The 15,966-nt window shown below is 32.0% G+C and overlaps 1 non-coding gene across 1 annotated transcript; it reads left to right on the top strand.

The window, feature by feature from the left end:
• Window positions 1-13,484: 13,484 nt before the first annotated feature.
• On the top strand, window positions 13,485-13,557 carry TRNAR-UCU (transfer RNA arginine (anticodon UCU)). Its single transcript has one exon. It is a non-coding gene; the product is annotated as a tRNA-Arg (tRNA).
• Window positions 13,558-15,966: the final 2,409 nt, after the last annotated feature.

Here is a 15,966-nt window from a genome sequence, read left to right as displayed (position 1 = left end):
AAATGTTATCACTGTAACTCTCCAAAAAGGGACTAACTCTTGTGCTTGGAGAGTGACTTACACTGTTGTAGTTGTTTATTGTTTATTATAAGAGTTTATATAATTTTTAATACGAGTACATGAGAAAAAAATGAAAACATAGGATATATAAAGAAAAAACATAAAACAATAATACATTCATAGATACTAATGAAAATTGATTGTAGTTTTTACACGTGTTCAAAAAATTTCTCTAGATTTACTATAAATTTATTTATTGATATATTATTTTTGATAGTTTTTAGTTCATTGGGAAGATTATAGTAATTTTTACACCTTTATTATTTTTATTTATTAAGGAAAAACAACAGTTGTTATATAAGAATACAAAATATAAAAAATAATACACACATCCAGTTAAAGTTTGTCACAAATATAATGAGAGAACATGTTACACAATAAAGAGAAAAATAATATATTATATAAGACATGAGGAAAAAAAGAGCTCTGAAAAAGATGAGGAAATAGAGTGGAGGAGTGGAAGAGAGGGATTTTCATAATATAGTTGACCAATTCAAAATTTTGATATAATAAAATAAACATAATCAAAGGAACATACACTTATTACACACTGACAAATGTTTTATTTTAGTGTTTCAAAAAGTTTTTTTTGAAGTCACAAAATTTTGTATTAAAAATGTCTAAATGGGGACAAAGTAAACTAAATTTGGAGCAGCTACGATAAATAAACGAGTTTTGAACATATTTTTTTTTGGGCAATAAATTATTTAAAAAATGAACTTGTGTTGACTTTACGGGACAATTGATTGAAATACACTCCAAGAGATATGGACTATCGATAAAATTGTTTAAAATTTTGAAAAGGAAAGACAGATCAGAAATGCTTCTATGTTTATTAAGGGAAGTTAAACTATGAAAGGAAGAAGAGTCTTCATACAAGTCAAAATATGTAAGAGAAATACGATCCAGAAGTTTAAGGAATCTATTCTGTATTCTATCTAGTTGTGATATATAAATTGTATATCGAGGATTCCAAACAACAGATGCAAACTCAAAATGGCTGCGAACGTATGCATTATATAAGATTTTGAGGGATGCGGTTGTTTTGAATGGTCGAGTGGTGCGTTTAATAAAGCCCAGATTTCTGTAAGCCCTATTTATAGACGTCTGAATATGGGAATCAAATAAGAGTTTTTCATCCATAATCACACCTAAATCTCTCAGCTCGTTTTTCCGGACAAGACAATTACCGTTAATTTCATAATTGAAAATAATTTTATTTATTTTTCTAGTGAACGAAATAACGAAACATTTATCAGTGTGTAAGAATAGCTGGTTATGGTAACAGTAATCCGCTAGTTTATTTAGGTCGTTTTGTAATTCCCAACAATTATTTTCTAACTTAACTTTTAAAAATAATTTAGTGTCGTCAGCAAACATGGGAAAATTAGAATGTTTAATAAATTTGCCAATGTCATTTATGTAAATTGAAAATAATAAAGGTCCGAAGTGGGATCCTTGAGGAACACCAGATGGAATGTAGATGCTATTTGAGTTAAACCCTAACACAGCTAATGTTTGACTTCTATTTTTGATATATGATATAAGCCATCTGTACAAATCACCTTTGAAGACAAAACTATTTTGACCATGACTTGTGCGGAATTTAGGAATTTTAATATTATATTGGTATCTGGGTGACTTGTTAATCTCAAATTCGTTAATTTTTTTATTTTATTATATATTTGTAGAATATAATTTATTTTATATGTGAGTGTCTGCTGTATGAACCATAAATGTTTTAAATAGACTTTCCGTATTGAATGTTGAGGGTTTCTTTAGAATTACTTTAATAATTTATTTTATTTTATTTTTTATTTTCTTTTATTCAGGAAACATACAGTACAGTTACAGAGTTTTATATTTTACACAATTATACTTAATTCTAATGGACCAGTGAAGTTTCCATATTGTAAAGCAATTATATGTAAGGTTAATTATGAAAGTATAAAAAAGAGAAGGAAAAATTAATTAATCTTTGTACTATTTTAAAAGGGTTTTAATATATTGACATATGAACCACCCCACCCTACATATTGTAACAAAGATTGTACTATTGAGTAATAAGCTATGTTTAAATTGTTGATTTTTAAAATATTCCTTAATCTAATAAATATGCATAAATACATTTTCTAATTCGTTTAACTAGTTCACTAATATGGTCTTTCCATTTTAAGTTTTGGTCTATATATACACCGAGATATTTGATTTGATCTGTTGTGTCCTGAACATGTACGATCGTAGTTAGTTTTGTTTCCAAGCGACCAGTCTGAAGATGCCCATCCGAGGGTGAAAGCGCTAATTGGTCGAATAAATAAGTGGAAGTATTTTTAATTGGTAACTATAACTATATGTAAATATAAGTATTTACATACATTACAATGAATTCCTTCGAGAATTGTCAGTAAATAACTTAAATCAAAGTAGTAGAAGTATTTGCTATAAAGAAATAAAAATAAAAACTTAAACCCATAAAAAAATTATTCAACAAAACAATCGAATAGTATGTTATGCGTAGGTATCTATGGAAGTATGCTTCAATATCTTTTATCCACCGTCTTTTTAATTGTATAATTAAACAATCAATATGACTAAACAAAATTAACTTGATAAAAAAAATTGATTTAAAATCATTTTTGGCAAGAGTCCAGAGAACCAATAACTTTTAGAAAAACACATAAACCCACGGGTTATATGTTAGTAAATTAGCTAAAAAAAAAAAAGAATCATCTTCAATTACTGTACGAGTAAGTGTTAATTGTATAAATCAAAACATATTACCGCATCAAAAATTAGCATTATACCCAAAAAACTTAAAACACGTCTAGCTCGCTTCACTGCCGGCAAAGACTGCGGTTTCTATGATAATCCGTTTTGAATCGTGGTGCTAATGTAGCATATTCTTAGAGAAATCCGTTTTTTTCTAGAAGACAATAGGAAATATTCCTTTTATTTACATTTTTAAAGCGATAAAGGTCTATGAAATAGTAAAAAAAAGCCAGTAAAAAAAAAAAAATATGATAATTAGTAGTAGCAATTTTTAAAAATTTAATTTGTAATTTTGAATTCCCGCAAAAACGGTGATTCGGACGTATTTTTATTAAATATCTTTTTTTACATTTCTGTATAAAAACATTGCTTTACAATATCCATATTGGTTTTGAAAATACAATTAATTATTCTAAATCCATTTAATATATTTTTATCGGTATTCGTAGTATGTGATATTTCCCTATCGTCTCATTCGTGGGCACTCCCCTATCTTAAAAAACAAAAAAGAATTATTTGAGAAATGAAAAAAAATCCTACATCGGTCGCTTCACGGTATGTCGAAACTATTGATAGTGAGAAATCAAGTATTTAAATAACTAGAAAAGCATGTATGGACTTCATTACCTACTTGCTCGTCCGATATTTTCCTTCCGTGCATACATTGCATACATATTAACTAGTGCGTAAGTACCGATCTTCGTAACACTTGTACGAAATTGTAAATTGATATAAATCTATCTAACTTCTGAATAAATGTTTCAACGTTGATAATCTAATAGGTCATATTTGCGTATTGAGATAGGTAGGGACAAAACAATAAAGGCATTGTCAAAGGGAGCCCAATGGAAACATCAGTGAATAAGTGATGAGATTTTTATGACAATATTTTAGCGGGAGGAGCGAAGGGAGCGGAGTGATCTGGTTTCCTGCAGATCACATTTAAGGACAAGGGCCCTTTAGGAATCAATCTGACATCAAAGGATCCCCTGCATAACTAATGAACCGGTGCACCCTCGCGAGTTGTATGGACTAGTGCTGCGGAGGATAAACACACGGAGTGCGGAGCTGGGAATATCCGCCGTCGCTGCCGGTCGTATTCTTTACTACCTTCGCGGGTCACCGGGCGCCGGATGCCGAATACGGTGGATACCGGGTGGGCGGGTGCGCGGGTGGGCACACTGAGTAGTGGAGAGTAGAGAGTAGAGAGTAGAGAGTAGGGACCGACCGGCGGAGTGCCGCATTACCTATCACCAGACATCACAGACAGACAGACAGACAGACAGACAGACAGACAGACAGACAGACAGACAGACAGGCAGACAGGCAGACAGGAAGTCAATCACTACTCGATTTCATTATTAAGGATTATTACCGTTACTGTTAAATTGACTAAAAAACACTCGAAAGAATATTAATTTTACATACCTACCTGCAATAATGTATGGTGGATTTTTTTTAATGTTTCATTTATTAAATTTTACGATACGCCCTAGGAGCATATACAAAATAATACAGGTAATTACAAACATAGAAATAAATTTAAAAAAGAGTATTATTAATATTAAAAGCATTAACTTTGTGGTCAAACATTTTAATAATGTTTTTGATTATTATTATTATTATGGATAACTTATATAGTGGCATTTTTGTAAACCTCAAGGGCGCTTTGCAAAGTGATTTTATAAAGAAATACATTTAGTTTTAACTTTTTGAATTTTTAATTTAAGCAAAACAATTTATTATGTTATCACATGCTACAGATTTATTCAAATGGTTTTAAAAACAAGTGGATTTTTTATATATTTGTATATAACCACTTACTGACTTTCCACGTCTACCGGTTTCGAGACGTCAAACAACCTTTCAATATAGCCCATTATACGATGTTCCATTGTAATGGTCACCCTGTACCTATTAACCTCATGCCCTTCCATTCATCTCCTCACTCTTTTTTCAAGCATTTCTCCTACAACATAAAATATTTTTATCACCTAATCAGTACATGTTTGTCCTAATCAGTGGATGTGCTTAATAAAATGCATGTCGCGTTGGTTTTATATATTATTATAACAGCTTTGGTGAAGGTGTATAGTGGGTTTTGCATGTTGGTTTAGTTGGTATCCTGTCAAAGAGACGGGTACATCGGTGAGTGGTTATATACAAATAGTTAATCAAAAAAATAGACTTGTAGAAACCAAAAAAACGAATGCTGCATCACCAAATTACAAGTAAAACTTAGCGTAATAAAAAAGAAAAATATATAGAGATCATGTAACATCGACGGTTAGGTATAAAAAATGCATTAAAAAAACAGTAGATATTTAAAGTAAATGAGGAAAATGTTTGAAATAAAAAAGGCAAATAGTAAATATTTAAAAAAATATGTTAACAAATTATTATTTAAAATAAAAAATAAATTACAGTGAAAATAAGGTAATAATAAACTATATGGTACACATATTTAAAATATTTGAAAAAAATCATTCTGAAAGAGTGTAATTTTTTTTTTGTATTTTCATCGTTCGGGGATTCGATCTCCACTTTAACTAATATTAGTCGCCATTTGGCGACGCGACGCACGGTGGACGAAATTCAGAAAAAACATGAATTAATTATTTTTTGATCAAGCATGAAAAGAAAACATATTTCGGTCATTCGTAAATATTTAATATTGCGTAATGAGTAGATTTAGGCTTAAATTACTAATCTACTCTTACTTAAGAATTGACAAATTTCTAGGAATTCATGTAAATCATATTATTTTTAATTGACATATTATAATGTTCGTCTATATACACAAAAACATGAGCAACAAGTGGGATAGTAGATATTTTAAAAGAAAAATGGTAGAAAACTTAAGTGTTAAAAGCATCTTCGTTGTCACCAGAGTCTTTACTAAAATTTTCAGTGTTATTGGACGGAATTCTTAGTAGACTTAAAACATCAGCAGGTAATAAAGAACTTTTTTTTAGGAAGTGGTCGAATAGAAGAAATTACCGGGTCTGATGAGACTATTTTTTTTTATTTATTTATTAATTACATTATACATACATTTGTTAAGGACAGAGACACAGTTTACAGCGACACAATCAGGAACGACCCATGTCTGTGAACTTGCTCCGAATCCCCAAAAAAACCCTTGTTGAGTCGGGGCACTTGTAATGCATTTACATAAACATTAAGTTTATACACATCATTGATACTTTATACATTATTACATTTTACATTTATAAATACATATTAATCATTTACCAGTTACTCCACATTTGATCGCAGAAATCCATTCCCGTTCGAGCAAACCAGTTACTCAAACCAGATTTGAATTTCCAAAATGACTCAGATTCCTTTGTTACCTGATCTAGTAAATTAAAAATTCTTGGACCTACCACAGAAAAATTTCTCTTAGCCAAAGTTGTTTTACTTTTTGGTACGTAGTAATTTACTTTAGAGGAATGTCTTGTTATTATTTCCTGTTGTGTTCTTTGTTTACTACTTGTGGTCCAAAAGTTGATCAGACATAACTTATAATAGATTTGTCTAATTGAAAGGACTTTGGCTTCTTTAAACAATAAATCCGGTGAAAAGGTAGGAGGATATTTAAATATTTTTTTTAGTATGGTTGTTTAATTGTTTAATATATCTTGATGGTGCTTGTTCTGGAAGCTTTTCGGTTATGGTGTTCCCGGTAGTGTTTTGTTTATTTTATTTTTATTTTATTTTATTTAGAAAACATACAGTCATACAAAATAAGTACTAAAAACAACAATTTTTTAACATAAAAAGACCAATTAAGTTTTCATAAATTAAAAAGATATAAACATTAAATGTGACAAAAAATAAAAAATAAATAAGAATTTTAAGTGAAAAAGGGATAATTGTTGACATTTGCGTTTTCCATGGAGGTAATAAATTAAAATAAATAAAAATACCGAATGTACACTCCGAGCCATCCACGCACACACATAAACGCACATATAAAACATACACAAACATATACATTACATGCGGCACATATACATAGCATAAACCGCTCAAGATGTACATTCAGCAACTATCCCAAATAATCGACCCCATGAAGAAATTTTCCGTACAAATGCAACGTGCAGTTAAAAATGTCTACATCAATACTGAGTCCGTTATAATTTCTACAGGTGCGTCTAATGAATGAATTCGAGGTATAATTGTTTTTACAAGTTGGTACATAAAAAAGGGAATTTAATCTAGTATAGCGAAGAAGACAACGGAAACCAATATTTTGTAAAAGATACGGCGAATCAACTATGTTATTGAGAATTTTGAAAAGAAAAATTAAATCATATCTAAGGCGCCTTGTAGTGATTCTATATTAAAATTGATCAAAGATGCGCCGTAATCATTTTCAATCTTACCAAAACGATATTCCAGGCTCCTTATAAATTTATTTTGAATGTTTTCAATTTGATTAATATATACATTATATTGAGGGGACCATACTAATGAAGCGAATTCGAGTTGACTTCGCACATAAGTATAGTAAAGAAGTTTTAATGTATTTGGTGATGAGAATGGCTTGGAGATTCGTAAGATAAACCCTAGAAGTCTGTACGCCTTATCTACTATTGTATTTATGTGATCTCTAAATAAAAGCTTATCATCCATCAGTACACCCAAATCTCTTGCTTTCATTGAACGATTGACAATTTTCCCAGATAGTTTGTAGTCGAATAGTATACTTTTTTTCTTTCGAGTAAATGACATGACAAGACATTTATCAGAATTCAATAATAACTGATTGTCCTTGCAATAGCAACAGATTCTATCTAAGTCAGCTTGAAGAACTTCGCAATCATTTATTGAAGACACAATTTTAAATACTTTATTGTCATCAGCGTATAGCAAAAAATTTGAGTTTTTAATGCATAAACTTATATCATTGATATAAATAATAAAAAATAAGGGTCCAAGATGCGAACCTTGAGGGACACCTGATAGGATTGGTTTAAATGATGAATTAAATCCCTTGAGTGAGAGTGATTTGTGTCTCGATTCTTGTACATCTTCACTTAATTGTCGTATTAAAAAAAATGCATAACTAATGCACCGTGTATAAGAATTTTTAAAACGCTTGTCGGCATGGGGTACCAATCATATAGACGTACATAAGTCTGGTAGTGTCTAAAGCATACTGTTCGAAACTATTTTCGTCGACGTCATATCCACTGAAGATTACTTTCAAAATTACTAAAAATCGCCATACTAGATCAGCATCGATACTTGTTGTTTCTCAAGACAGAATGCGACTTTCAAAAAATCGACGGCGAGTGTTGCCATCGTTGGTACTACCGAAGCCCTGCTTTGGCATATCTACCAGTTACCCAGTTTTTTCTCGAAACTCGATAATAATGTTTATCTTTCTTAATGCAATTTTTGTTTATTTTCTGGTCTACCGACTTGCCATGATTTAATTTCCAGACGGTATGAAATGTGTAATAGATTTTCAAAAAAGCTTGAAGTATCCTTGATACTTGAAGGGGTGAAAATGTTATTTGTTGAACGAGTTTTGCAGCATCACTTTTTCCCACGCTCCGGAAACTCATTTCTGTTGCTCACTGGAGTTTATCAGGACTGCGAGTCTGAAGCAGATCTTGCACTTTTTTCTGCCTTGATCTAAAATCCCTTTCTATAAACACTTTTACTGGTCTACCTAAAGATTTAGAGAAGACCTATCTAAAGACCTAAAGATCTAAAGACCTAAAGAAACCTACCTAAAGATTTAGAGAATACTATTTTTCCTTGCAACCACTCCAAAATATGTTTTTCAAACAACAAAATAAAATTGCAGCTTTTTTTCCATCTCTTCAATTGTTTTGATTTTTTTTGGTGGTTTTGTAAAATTTGTTTTTCAATATTTTGAAATCTGCCACTACGTGGTATTTTTGTGATATATGTTTAATTAAAAATTCCTTCGATTCATAGAATTAACAATGCACCGCGTTCTCTTAATGCTTCAAATAATTATTTACGGGAAATATAAACAGATAAAACAGATAAATTCCAAGAATACAAATAAAATCAAACAAATCATCACGCAGTTTTCCCGTAAGGATAGGCAGAGAGAATAAAACGCCATATCACTCTGTGTTTGCATGCAAATCTCGCTTCCCCGACATTATTATTCCGACTTTTGCCATGTCCAATGTTCATATTCAAGTATTTATTGAATTTGGTCATGTTAAGTCTCTCTCGGTCTTTGATTTTTGTATCCACCAACATTCCCATGGTAAATATTTTTATTTTTTAGCCCTTTTTTCGCTGTCCATTCGTTCTACATGGCCTAGAATAAGAAGTACCTACCTAATAATTCATAATACCACGTAATAAGAATGCTTACGTACAGTTATGTTATGTTGGGCTCGGGCACTAGGAAATAGCAATAACAGCTACCGTTTCACAAATTAAGCTGTTTCGTGGGGTGAAAAAGCCAATAAAAAACTAAGAAAACGAAGTAGCTGTTTCGTGAAGATGTTTAAAAAACAACAGTTTAGTACAATGTGGGACCACCGTTCAATATTCGCAAAATTCAATATAATGTTATGAATAAAAAATAAAAATATAAAAGCTTTTTCCATTGCTCAATTTTTTTTATTTTAGAAACAAAAAAATAGTAATTTTCTAAATCGTTTTAAAATTGTTTTTATTATTTAATGTATTTTATTGCAACCTTATTTTTTTAACTTAAAACTTTTATTAAATGCAAATAAAGAACTTTAAATTCACAAAACGTCATTTCATTTATACCTATAATTATGTTTTTATTCGAATTACATTCGTATTATTTGTACTCAATTATTAATTCAACATTTATAAGAAATAATTACACTTTCATAACAAATTATGTACAAAAAATTGTCAGCGCAAATTATTGGATGCGCGTGTAAATTGGGCGGGTTTCTTTACTTACATTGTTTATGGGAGCTTACACTAAAATTGAGCCACTGAGTAAACTTAGCATTCTTTTTATACGAACGGCAGGGTCGGCATTAAAAGAAATTGTGTGCTGATTAAGTGCCTCATTACGGTATGGAAATTCTGATAATATTGTATGGAGTTTAGATGGATGGGTCAAAAACGTAAAAGCTAACACCCCAGTCAAATTTAAACAGGCCTTCTTTGAAACGCGGTTGTTTTTAAATGGTGTATGCTCACAGTTTAAAACGGTGAAGTTTTCCCATTTTTTAAAATGTCGTTAAAGTTACAACTGGGCACTGTTTCAGTTTAATTTGCTACTCCGTTGTGGAAACACCTTCAGTATTTGATTATTTTTTTTATAACCGCGGAGATTTCATGCGTATATGTGTATGTATGTACTTCTTCTTGAGAGCACGAAAAAAACTCTTATAAAGAAGACAGAGGCGCTGTTCTGTGGCCGGTGTTTGTGTTAGATTCAGTCCGTTATTGAAAGTAGGGGGGGACGCGCGCATCTAAGATGACCGGCGTGTTTATGATTTCCAATTTATTTTGCTACAACAGGGCTTAATAATGTTTATTTTTATAAATTACGGAAAAGGAATTATTAAACCGTATGACTCCATGTTTTTTTTTCGAATTGTCTGATTTTTAGAATATTCCGTATTTTGCTTGTGGTAATTCGATTTTACATCGCCTCGCGCAAAGCGATTCTTTACCACAGTCTTTAAGGAGTTAAGGCGTTTCTTTTTTACCTTCATTAGCACCAAATCAATAGTGACTTAACAAAGTGAACCTGCAAATTAATATCGGCAAATTGGTTGATTCACTTTCCCTCCTGACTTTTGTTACAACATGTTTGCACGTCCCTGCCTCTACCCTCTACTCACCACCACGCTATGTACGAAATAGCTACTAATGTACCTCACTACCACACCCCACACCTCCGTAGTTTGATTTATAAATTCCTTTCAGTTTTTGAAATTGATTCATTTTCTAATTTATAAAGGAACGATCATTTTCCCAGAAAACCCTAAAACCACTCTTTAAACTTAATTCCATTTTATATTTAACCCTTAAAACTCTCTTCTGTTCCCTAGTTCGCCTGCACCTAGCGTATTCCTATGTTATCTGGTATCCATATTAAAATGTTCACATAAAAAATATATAATCAATTCAACATCGATTTTTAAGAAAGATAGGCTGGAAGTTGGGCTTATCCAGAGACTAATATACGTATGATGAGTTAGAAACTAGCTTAAATATATCTTCTCTTTAAGAACATCGAAATAAATCCAACCTTCTAGTCCTATATAAAATTCTAAACTCACTCTTGCGCCTGAACTACTGGGCTCAGTAAAATTAAATATCCCAACTAGAAACCTCAGACAAAACTTACTCTTTAATACCGATAACCATAGAACTAACTATGGTTTTCATTCCCCTATGCCCAGAATTCTTAGGTCTGCCAACAAACATACCAGTCTTGATTTCTTTCATAACAAGTTGTCTTCTTTCAAATTCAATTATAAATACCTCTCTCCCGCTTCCACTCCCACAAAGTCTACTATATATCATTGTGTTTTTCTACTTTCCTTTATAATAATTTTCGATGCATAAATATGTCCTTAAAATGCCTATTGCCTACTGGGCGTATAAATAAATAAATATCTCAGACATGTTAAATTAATTATTTTTGCTATATTTAAAATCCCGTACTTATCGAATTCCAATAACAACAACCAACCATCACGTTGTTTCCCCGTAGGGGTTGGCAGAGAGAATAGAACGCCATATCACTATGTATTTTCATACAGACTTCGCGTCCTCTACATACCTACGTATCTTCTTATGCACCCAAGCCGATTATTCCGACCTTTGCCATGTCCATTTCAAAGTATTTGTCGAATTCAATCGAATTCCCTTTTTGCAAAGTGCCTGAAATCCAGTTTTTTTAATTTTTTGTTTGTGGTAAAACTTATTGTCACAGCTTGCCCACCACATACCGCACACCGCATTTGAGGACATAAGTCTCCTTGGCGGTGCCCACTTACATGAAAAAATTCCTTGTTACCGACGAGAAAAGCTGTCCGAAGGGGCTCTCTGTGTAACCTGGTAGCCTTAGCATATTTGTGCTGAAATAAGGTAATCTAGTAAGTACATAATAATATGCACTTCATTGAATTGAGAAAAGAGGGAAGTGAATTCTTCACTTACTGGGATTATGGCCAAAATGATTACTAAACTTTTTAAAACATTAAAATTCTCATTGTCACAGTTCAATGTTCACCGCTACAGGCATAAGCCTTTGAACCTTAATTAATATCGCATATAACCTTTATAAATATTATGCAGCTTTATTTTATCTACCAATACTTTTCCAAAACCAAGAAAGTATTTATCATATATTTTCCCCGAAATTCAAATATAAATACCTAAATTCCCCATTACCTATAAAATACTTAGCCTCACCCTTAACCATTGGTTTTTCCCTCAATTATGATTAATGTACATGCTATAGTTCATAATATTATTTTTATTTTCTACTTAAGTACCTTGACTTATATAACTATATAAGGACCTTCAATCCAAATAATCTTCACATTCGTTTGAAAATACCCTAATAAGGCGAAATAATTGTCACGAAGTTTTTATTTTTATATGTTTATATTTGTAAAAATAAAATAAAGTGTTCAATAGACTCAAATCAGTGTTTGATTTCTAATTATAATATGGAGTTCTACAAAATAAACACCAAATCAATCAATTATATATTTTATCGGGCGTCCAATTCATTGTTAACTCCAGTTAACCATCGACATCGATAATATGCTACAGTTCCCCTCTCAAAAATATTTTCGCTCTGTTTAAGTCGATTTCAATCTTCAACACTTGTCCGGGGTTCTGATTATATTTCACACACAGAACTGTATTCTTCATCCGCCTGGACAAGGACCAAAAATATAGCTATATATTCTGTCAAAACAGTGACGAGAAAATAATTATTCTTAATATTATGAAAGTTTATTTTGTTTTTGACGTACAAAATATTGTCAAATAATATTTTCATTGTTTTTCCAACTTTTCATTGGGTTAAAGCGCCACCTATCGCATATCAGAGAACTAATTCCAATTCGTGATGTGGTTTGCGCGCTCGCTACATTCCTGTCGGGAAAACAACATACCTACGCGTACCATATATTAGGCCGGATATATATTTTACTCAAAATAACATATTTTCCTAAAAAAGACATTCGGGGTTTGAGATTAGCGAATTTTCCCTTTCATTCCTGCTCCAAATAAACAAATAAGTCGAGTTACATTCGGGCTCATACGGTATTATAAAAATTATCGGTAGGTACTAGAACACGCTACGGTTACACGTTGCAATTTAAATATTTACTTAGTTAAAACACATGTATTGTCATGTTAGTGTCATTTTTACTGGTTTTTGATCAATTACACAGATAAAATTAATACTTACACCATTATTATCTTATAGCGATGAAAATAACATTCGCGATTACCAGCTTTTGAAAAAGTTGACTACGGAATCGAAGAAATATAATATTTATTATAAATATACCTATTACTTATTTTATTCTTGAAACTTGTGTTTCCAGAGAAAACACACTTATCTTTGTCCATGAATACCTACTACTATTCAAACAATAGTCAAAGTAATGTTTACAGACACCACCGTCCATGTCCCTTTGGCGCAGAGGATAGCGCGTTGGACTTCTAATCCAAAGGTCGTGGGTTCGATCCCCACAAGGGATGAGTACATGTATGCCGTTAGGTGTATTTTGACTAATTATTATACTATAACTTATCAGTGCCATAACACTATTTCAACTGGAATTTCAAATACATTAATTGACAAGCAGTGCCTGGTTATGGGAATATAATATTATAAAGCCGACATTATGAATAGTTTTCCAACCTCTGCATGTTATTATTTCAATATGTACATAATGGGTTTGTAGCTGCAAGATGTGTTGCATTCTAGCTCCAATTTGTACATTATTTTTTTATGGAAGCATAGCCATTTAAACAGCTTAAGACCTGTCATTGGTTGTTTGAGTTATAACTTTATGCACCGTATAGCAACAAGTCAAAGGAATTTTTCATGTCGGATTTCATGGCTTGTATTGTGAACGCAATTTTAACGCATTATAGCACGTATTGAATATATTACTACCAGCCCAGCACGGATTTAGAAGTGCTAGATCAACTACGTACTTCAAATTTGCTGGAATATTCACAGACCAAAGCACTTGAGAGTCGTCAGCAAGTTGATGTTCTCTAGACGGATTTTGCAAAGGCATTGGATATATGATAAATTTAACCTTAAAGTTATTCTTATTGAAAAATTACTGTCATTGTCATTCGTCAAATCTTATCTTAATAGAATATCTATCTTGTCTTCACATAGAAAAGTTTATTTTTTTATTTTTATGTGAAATAAATAAATGGGAGACAGCGAAAGGTTAACATTGGAAACTGTTTATTAGTCAATATCGAAATTACATCAGGTATACCTCAGGGTGCCCATCTGGCACCTCTTCTTCTTAATTTGTTTGTTAACCATCTAGTTAATGTATTCTCTTTTACTCGTTTTTGGCTCTTTGTGAACGACAGTAAAATACTAAAAATAATCCAAAATCCATTATCTGTTTTCGTCAAACATATTTTTTTATGTGGTGCAAAGCAAACCACCTAAAATGAAATATTTAAAAGTTTAAAATAATTTATTTTTTTGAGTTGAATAACAAATTTCCTTTGATAAGAAATTACAAATATTTATTTAGATATAGTCAAGTCTATTAAGGACCTCGGAGTTAACGTGAACTATAAACTTACCTTTCATGAGCACATTGCACTTTTAGGTTTTGTTATTAGAACATCTAGTGACTACTTATATGTATATCTATCTCTACAGTTAAAGCGCTCTACTGCTGTTCGTCCACTTCTAGAATATGCCTCAGCGATCTGGTCTCCCTTTATGTAAACCGAATAAATCATAAGTAATCGGAGCATCATCGTCCGCTAAAAAAAGAAGCATGTGTGATTGGCCATGAGAGGGGGACTATATTTGGAGATATTTGGAGTCAATGTTTAAAATCTCAAATATTGACTTTCATTCATGTTTAGTTTATTTAATAACTTGATTAATGTACCATCATTACTAGAACAAATTGCATTCAATATTCCGGTCCGCCGATTGCGAAATAATGATATGCAGTTCCTCGATCTGCTCAGCACAAACTATGGCTTGCATGCACCAATGTCCCTATTACTACTATTTTGGTGTAAATCTAGATTTAAACAATCGCTAAAATAGGCCAGATCTTGTCTCGATGTATTTTTTTTGTCCTATCTTTAATTTTATTTAGTTCTATTTAGTTCTATTTTAATTTAATTGTACCTCGATATACCTACATTTAAATATATATATATTTACAGTTGATAAATAGACTGAATAAGTCCGAAAATAAATAAATTAATGTTTGTTATTTTAGACTGGTTAATCGAAAATCTTTAAATACTGTAAAACCTTCATTTTCTTGCATTTATTATGGAACGTTGCATAGTCAATAGGCAGATAGACATCACGATGAAACAATGCCTCAATGCCCCGTCACATACTGCAAGGGGTCGGTAATATACATGATGTTTATTAATACGAGCATATTATTCTCCCCCCGTCACAATAGATATTTACAGGTCGCAGTGACGTCAGGAGCTTGCATACCACTGACCCCCACCACTAAGAATATTATTCTCCCCTACCTTGTAAGCAACTGTTCGGTTCTTTGTGCCAAGCAACTAATGGTAAGTCCGGCTCTGCAGTGCCTAGTCAGATATACATTATTATGGAAGAGTCAAGTAGACAGCATTATGGATGAGTACGTTGTCTGGTAGACAGCATTATAGAAGAGTGCGTAGTCAGGTAGACAGTATTATGGAAGAGTACATAGTCAGGTAGACAGCATTATGGAAGAGTAAGTAGTCAGGTAGACAGCATTATGGAAGAGTGCGTAGTCAGGTAAACTGCATTATGGAAGACTACGTAGTAAGGTAGGCAGCATTATGGAAGAGTGCGTAGTCAGGTAAACAGCATTATGGAAGAGTACGTAGTCAGGTAGACAGCATTATGGAAGAGAAGTACAAATGCAGTGCCCCGTG

The sequence above is a fragment of the Micrasema longulum genome, unplaced genomic scaffold, assembly GCF_059751315.1.
Source record: "Micrasema longulum isolate JH-2025_06_02 unplaced genomic scaffold, ASM5975131v1 h1tg000826l, whole genome shotgun sequence".
Classification (NCBI taxonomy): Eukaryota; Metazoa; Arthropoda; class Insecta; order Trichoptera; family Brachycentridae; genus Micrasema; species Micrasema longulum.
The sequence above is the reverse complement of the archived record's forward strand: the minus strand, read 5'-3'. Positions and strand labels throughout refer to the sequence as shown.